This window comes from Squalius cephalus (assembly GCF_949319135.1).
Source record: "Squalius cephalus genome assembly, chromosome: 5".
In the NCBI taxonomy this organism is placed as follows: Eukaryota; Metazoa; Chordata; class Actinopteri; order Cypriniformes; family Leuciscidae; genus Squalius; species Squalius cephalus.
In genome coordinates, this window is record NC_137126.1 from 17,389,940 (window position 1) to 17,398,074 (window position 8,135).

Consider the following 8,135-nt stretch of genomic DNA (forward strand, 5'->3'; position numbering starts at 1 on the left):
TTAGGGCGCCTGCCCCACTCCAATGGAATCAGCCTCGGCCATTGAAGCTAGAGCTTTGACCTCCTTCTAGGCGCATTCAAACCTGTAAGTGAACTGGAGAATTCTGTCACAAAGTCTTTACACGGTGACTGCGTAAACACATTAGCCTCAGAAGCTTGTCTGAACAACACTTGATCCTAATAGGCTGAGCTGGTGATTTATCAAGGCCCAAACGCCACCGCTATCTGTAGAACTGACAATATGTCATCTGGAGAGGATGGCCCCACTCCTGTGAATGCACGGATCCACAGCCCGAACCACCTGCAGCAGACAGGCTGGACACAATACTTGAGGGGGGCTGGGCTTGCATGGCAGGCTCCACCAATTCTTCACTATGGAAATATGAATTTGATGCACTCAAATCTGGGCATCCAATTTGGGCATCCAAATCGATAGAATGTGGAAGTTGAAAATCAACCTCATCCACTGTTGTGTTTTCAGTAGGCACGGCTGATACCATGGGTTGTAAAGATTGAAAAAGGCATTTCATATCTGACATTCATGAAGAGAGGGAAGCAACTGTCTTCGATAGTAAATGTTCAGAAGCGTCAGTCCGTGGTATAGTTTTTCTCTTTGTCTGTTGTGCGCCAGCCGCTGATAATGCACAATGCTTTTGAGCACGCCACAGGGCTGAACTTCGTTGAGCTAGGCTAACAGACGAGTTATGGTCTAATTCAGCAAGGCGAGGTTGTCTCTCTGACATATGTAGCATACTACAGTGCACTCACGGATCAGTCAAAGCATCTTTTAAATGTTGGGCACGATGGCAGCGATTGTGTCCATCATCGGAAAGAAGCATATTTGGGCACAATTTGCAACTCTGAGGAAAATGAGCCATGAATCTGTCAATAACACGTCCTCGGTTAGGACTGTAGGATCTCAAACAGCGAAAAACAAGAGCCTGGAAAAAACCATCTTAGATACAATTTTTGGTTAGGACTGAAAGATTTATGTTTGTGACAAACACTTAGAATCACACTTAATATGGATAAAAAAACTGGCCTTTGGATAGCACAGCGTGGCATTCAATAACCTACACAACAGTGATTAAACAATAAAATTGTTATATATACTGTATATATGAAGAGTTCAGATGCAAAAGCCTCTAAGTGCCATCTGAAATTTTCTTCTAGAATGATCATTTTTATTAAACTCATATATTTAAGTTCAATAATTTCACTTAAATGGCAATGCAAATTACCTATTAATTGTCATTTAAGTACTTAACTTAAATATACAAGCTTTATAAAAAATGATCATTCTAGAAGAAAATTTCAGATGGCACTTAGAGGTTTTTGCATCTGAACTCTTCATATATATATATATATATATATATATATATATATATATATATATACTGTCCTTCCGGGTAGTACCATGAAGGACAGGGTATCGGCGATACAAACAATCAATGTAAAAATATGCACTCACATAATGAAGAAAGATGAGTATCCGTCCTTATGATAGTGTGTCGAGCACGCTGTCATAAACGACCTATCATGAGCGAGAGGCTGGGCATCGAGCTACTAAGGGTTATATCCTTGCAGTTTGGTCTTATGGCATTACAAATTTAAGAATCTGTTTAAGATCTGCTGATTTTACATCCCTACATAACATCACATGAAAAACTAAGGGGAAGTACATTCTATTTAGCATTTAAGATAAAGATGATGACAACAGATGAATGATTCGGTTAAACAAAGATTGTAGCAAGAGGTTCCTACCAGTCCTGTTCTTTTTATTGTAAGTCAAATGAGTCAGATTACTGAGACTCTCACCTTTTGTCTTTAATGGCTCATGGAGCCCCTGTCCCATTTTTTGAATAGTTATGCTGATTGGATTAGGACTAGTAACACTCAGGAGTCTGGGGCGGGTTCCTATACCTGGATACTTAATTTGCATGCTTTGTTTAATGTCGTCAGCCAGGTGCTTTGTCTCCATTTCTAAGCATTGCCTTCTAAAATCTATTTAAACTACAATGTACACTGCCTTAGTTAGACTTGATGAATGCAGCTACCAACAGCTCGTGTTCTCAAAAAAGAATCCTGCTGAAGATACAACCGAGTCTCCTGGTCTTCACTTTTGAGTTGTCTATAGTCTACATCATGATGTGATTTTGTTGTTATGCTCTCTCGACCTATCTGGCTGGCGCTGCAATAATACACTAGTACTTTAGCATCGCCTCTGGCGGTCAGGAGGAATGAAACAGAACAGCTTAGCCACTTTTCCACCAACGGGCCAAACAGTTCTGATAATGGTAAGGAACGGTTCCAGTTGTGTTTCCACTTGAGCCTGGTATGGCACGGCACAATTACAAACCATTCTCAGCCAGGAATTCTCGGCACGGTTAGATGACCATGCTGAGCCGTGCTGGTAGAATCAGTGAAGTGCCGTCGTGACTCAGAATTAGTCACTTGTCTGTTGCCTGGCTACCAGTTTCTCTGTAGCTTTGACGCTATAGCGATGTAAACACAAATTAATAATAAAATTAAAATAAATATCTGATTATCTTCCATAATGTGGTCGCTATTTACATCTCATATCATCTGTAAACTCTTGCGTTACCAAGGCAATGACTGATGCTTTTGTATAGAGTGGTGCAGGTATGACGTCACTTTGTAGGCCAACGGGCAGTTAGCATAACACTGGTTCCCTCGACAAAAATCCAAAAGGATTTTTCCATTGGCTTTTGGATTATTGCAAAAACAACTTCTGCGATAAACAACAGTTTATGATACTTGAATGTTTTGTCCATCAAGATAATTTTCACAGAACACAAGTTTTATGAATTTTGAAGCCTTATGTAGTCGCCAGAAGTAAGAAGCTAAAGGTAGGCTATAAACAAACTACACCACGGTCCCACGATTTCAACATTAGCATCACTAAGCATATTGAGCATACTAAGCATACTAAACTCTTTCAGTTTTTATTTAAAAACATTTACCCAGAAAGTTTGAGTTAGAACAGTTTATAAGAGACACGTAACAGCCTCATAAAATCACCAGTGTGGTAATACTAATCTATGTTTTGTCATAGAATAATATATGAAAGTGACTTGAGCTTGTCTTCATCACATACTTCAGCCATTTAACCAAAATCCCTCAGGAAAGTCATATAATGACTATAGCATAGTTAGCTAGAAAAATTAACTATAGAGATGAGTATTTTGCTATATATATATATGCACTATTACATATTTATTATATTCTTATTCATGCCATTAAACATATTATAACGTTTTTATAACAAAAAACACATTAAATTAATTTGAGTTGTTAATTTTAACCTTTAATAATAATACCAGCTGACAGGGTTCCTTGTGTCACGTTTTGGGTTTTGTTTCTTGTTCTTGTCATTGTCATGTTTCTGTGTCTTGTCATGTGATTCCCTGTTTGTCATGTGATCCTGCCATGTGTCTTCTCATTGGTTAATTGTCTGATCATTGTTCACAGGTGTTCCTTGTCTTGTAATTAGTCTGTGTATTTAAGCCCTCATGTTCGCCCTGTGTCTTTGTCGAGTATTGATTGTTTACCTGTCAATGTTCTTGGTTTTGAGTTACATGCCTCGTCATGCCTTTGTTTTATGTTTGATCATGTTTTGGAAATAAAGGTGGATTTGGGTTCTCTACAACTTGCCTCCAGTGGACTAAGGCCACATTTACACGGGTATTTAGAGAAACGAATATTTCCCCCCCTCCGTTTTCAAAAATAACATCGTGCACACAACATCGTTTTCAAAAAAGTTGTTGTTTACATTCAACCCACATAAATACGCCGTCGAGCGCCATCCTAACTATGCCAAACCTATGGGCGGCAGTGTAGGGAGAAGGATAAAGCCATGCAAGCCAATCAGAATCCTCAAAATCGACAACAACGAATAGCACGAGCGACTTCCTGTTCCTTTCAAAACAACAGACATGGCGCAAGGTTCATGACGTAAGCATTTTCTGGCGCATAATGTGACGTTTGAGAACCTAAAACCCCGTTTCTCCAAGTTGACACGGCAACACATAACCGGCGTTTTCAGAAATCTCCACTTTGGCTGGAGTTTTTTAGAAATAATCGTTTTCTGGGATAAAAACAGCGTTTTCGTGTAAATGACAGGCCAAAACGCAGGGAAATATCTGCGTTTTCCCATCGTGTAAACGGGGCCTAAATCGTTACACCTTGTCTGTTTAGTTACAGCATAAGCTGAGAGATTTTTTTTTTCTTTGGAAAAATTAACATGTAGTGCACCTGATATTTATCCAAATTAATTGATATTGAATCAAATCGCAAGCTCATTAATTGAAATCATGAAATTTGTGTCAAGCACTAATAAAACAGTAGCTACCAGTCATTGTACCTGTCAAAATTGTTTAGTCAATAAACTTATGACATTCTTTTTAGTTACCAAATGTTTTGACAATCACAATACACCGATTGTAATGAAAGTTTTTATTGTTTTTGTGTGTGTGTGTTTACACACCCACCCCCTTCCATAGTGGGCAGTAAGCGATTTTCTCCATAGGAAGCACTATCACAAACTCGAAATGCCTATGTTTTGCATATTTTATGGGGACTCAAATCGATCAAACCGAGAAACTAACTTTTATCCAAGATGTCGCCTTTAGTGCCGTTTTGAGTCTGCCGAAATTAGTATAGGGATGAGAAGCAATTTTATCGAAATGCAATGATCATTTAGCCTGGATGCCAGCCAGGGCTGGACTGGGACAAAAAATCGGCCCGGGCATTTTGGCCCAGACCGGCCCACTATATGATCATAAACACCACCCATCTTTGCACGCCCTTAATTATCTTCATACCAACTCCTATTCATTAAAACCACTAATGCCATGTAATGAGTGAGTATAGGAACGAGTGAGAGTTTACAGATGAAATAAGTACAAATTTGACATTTATTAATACAGTCGAACTATACTCCACAGTGGTGAATCCTAAAACAAGCTATAAGCGGCTCTGGCATAGCAATACAAGTGTTTCTTACAGGATTTTTTGTTAAAACTGTGGTGGGTGGACCTTGGTTCTTCTAGGGGGGTTCGGGGGCATGCCCCCCCGTGAGAAAATTTAGTGCATTTTAATGTTAAATTCATCAATCTGGTGCACTTTGAGAGTTCAAAATTAAAAGCTCCAACCCATATTCAGTGTGCAAATTAAACAAAGAAAAATTCAAACCTCTTTAAGTTACAGTGTCTATTTACATTACACCTACTACATAATAATAGTTATAATATTAATCCAATGACAGTAATAGCCATATTTTGTAAAACAAATGCACTAAAAAATAAAGGACACTTTCATAATTAGTTTTGTAACAATTTCTATACGAAAGAGATAAGCACATGATCTTTTATTTTGACGCAAACTGCATCAAGCTTTTATTTTGGCGGAAAACATGGTTTACAAACGCCTGTCATTAAATTTCTAGTGAATTGCGGTAATCGTCAACTATGCAGATGTGGAAATAATCTGTAACTGGGTTATGGGTTCCTACACTCCATCATGACATAGCCTAAGTGTTTTGAAAGTAGTTCTGTTTACCGCAGGCTCTACACCAGGGCTATTCAATTAGTTTCATTCGAGGGCCGCATTATCAAATCGAAAAGTTGAGGTGGGCCGGTGGGTTGGTTTGGGGGTTTATCTTATTTATTGAAACATAACAGTTTCAATAAATAAGTTAAAGTAACCCTAAAAAAGTGTGGTATTTACTTGGAAATGTGGTACCCAACAGTATGCAAATATATAAAACCATAATAAATAAAAAACTTGATAATTTACAGCTGTGTACAACTATTTTCCTTGGAACAAATAAATTAATTATACAAACTCGTAGCTGTTGTTGGTGAGAAATAATAATTATTTTATTTATAAAATGCTTAAATGACAATATTCTGACAGTGAGACTTGTTAACCACAGGCTCCCACTGTATAAAAAATGCCTAAACACAAGTTAAAACTATACGCACCTTTACAAAGAAACTGACATAAATTCATAACAAGCATTAATTATATATTCCTCTACCCACCTAATAAATCTAATGCAATATAAATCACTATATTTACTATTATACTGTATAATATTATAGTATATACAGTATATTTACTATATTTATTTATTACTACATAGTATTCAATATAAATATTGCACATTTCTGCCCAACCATGGTAAATTACTACAGTACATTTATGGTAAATATTTGTAAGGGTGATTAGGGGATTTAAAGTCTTCTAATTTCGTTCATGCCACAGTGTTTCTCCTGCTTTGCTCATCAGTCTTGTTGGGAATGTTGAGGCTGTTTCATCCGATTTAATAAATCATCGAGTGATTTGTGGTTTGTAACAGAGAGGTTTCTGTCGAACTGAAACGCTTACTGGTTGTCGCGCTGTTTAATATAGTGTCCGGGACCGGGAGTAAACGCAACTCCGCGCTGGGCCGTGTTGAAACAACTAGTGAAACAACTGAATTCATCGCTATTTGTTGTTACTGTACTGACCGAGAAACCGCTTCAGATGATTCAGTGACGGAGCGGTCCGAACGAATCCGAATAGTTTTAGACCGTTTTAAAAGCGCGTTTAGAATCGAACCAAAAGAATGATTCATTCACGAATGATTGGTATCGCTGGTTCAGTCAACATAAATTCGGGACACATATAATAACTGCTGAAATATTCGCACGTAAAACGTTTCTCAGGTCAATCGGAGCGAGTATCAAACTGAATTAGCCGCACCACCAGGAAAAGAGGAGGAGGGAGGTTGGTGCCGTCGGGCCACATGGAGATGATTGGCGGGCCACATTTGGCCCGCGGGCCGCCAATTGAATAGCCCTGCTCTACACTCTCTCATCTCTCTCCTGATCCTCCGTTCTCACTATCATCATCTGCCGCTGGAGCTGACGAAGGTCAGAAAACATATATTTTGACACAGTTTACAGTGTCTGCTTTAAGGGCCTGGTTCTATTTTTTCACGCTATTTATCTGCACATTCCTTGCGTTTCTTCTCCATCTCGCAGACTATTCTGGCAGATATTACACACTGACACTGCAGCACGCTCGCTCACTCGTTTAAAGTTGTGATTGGGCCAGCCCAGTGTCAATCAAGGAAAGAACCAATGGGCCGCTGATCTACGTGTTTCATGGGCTGGTCTGTCAGAAAAAAAACTAACACTAACTTTTTTTGACCAATGCATTACACCGGCACAAACCCAAAACGCAAGCAAAACAAAACAAAACGAATGGCCCGCCGATGTACACATTTTATGGGCCGTTAAAAAAATAAAAAAAATAAATAAAAAAAAGTATTTATGAGATGTATCGGCCCAAAAAGCACGTCGGCCCACCGGGTATGCCCAATGGCCAGTCCAGCCGAACTTAACCCCGCCCACAACATTTTTAGGTCGGGAAGTTCGGTCTGGACTTGATCCGTTGTGGAGCTATTATGCCCGAACCAAAGCTGTTCGGACCAATCAAATTGTCAGGGCGGGCTTTATACGATGATGGACAGATGATCAACAGTAACGTAATCACACATCACCAACGGGCGCTTGGGTTGAATTCGTTTACAACAAAGATGAATGCCGCTGGAGAATTGAGATTTCACACTTACAAATAAATAAGTCAGATAGAACGCATATTTGGCGTACTCGGTATTTGGCCCGAACCCAAAGTACTCCCCCGTATTCCAGGCTGTGGAAGAACAGGCCAAGAGTGAGTGGAGGGATGCTGAAAACTAATGTTAGGTGAGTTGACAGAGTGAATAAATATATGCTTCCTCTCATACTGATATGATAGACATGGTAATTGTTTGATGACAAGTTGATTGGATTGATTATTTGAACAGTGTGCTCCTCCCTAACTTTGTTTATGAAACATCATGTGTAGATTCCGCCATCGCGTCTGTCATAGAAGATATCGACAGCGCATTAATTTGAAAAGAGGAACAGAGAACCGCTATCAAGGCATTTGTCGATCGGAAAGTTGAATGAAGAACATACGTCACTTACTCCGTTGCTCTGATTGGTTGTAGGTCTATCTAGGAGTGCAGAGGCATTTTCCTTCCTGGTTCGGTTGAAACCTATTTTTTACAGTCTATGGTTGAAA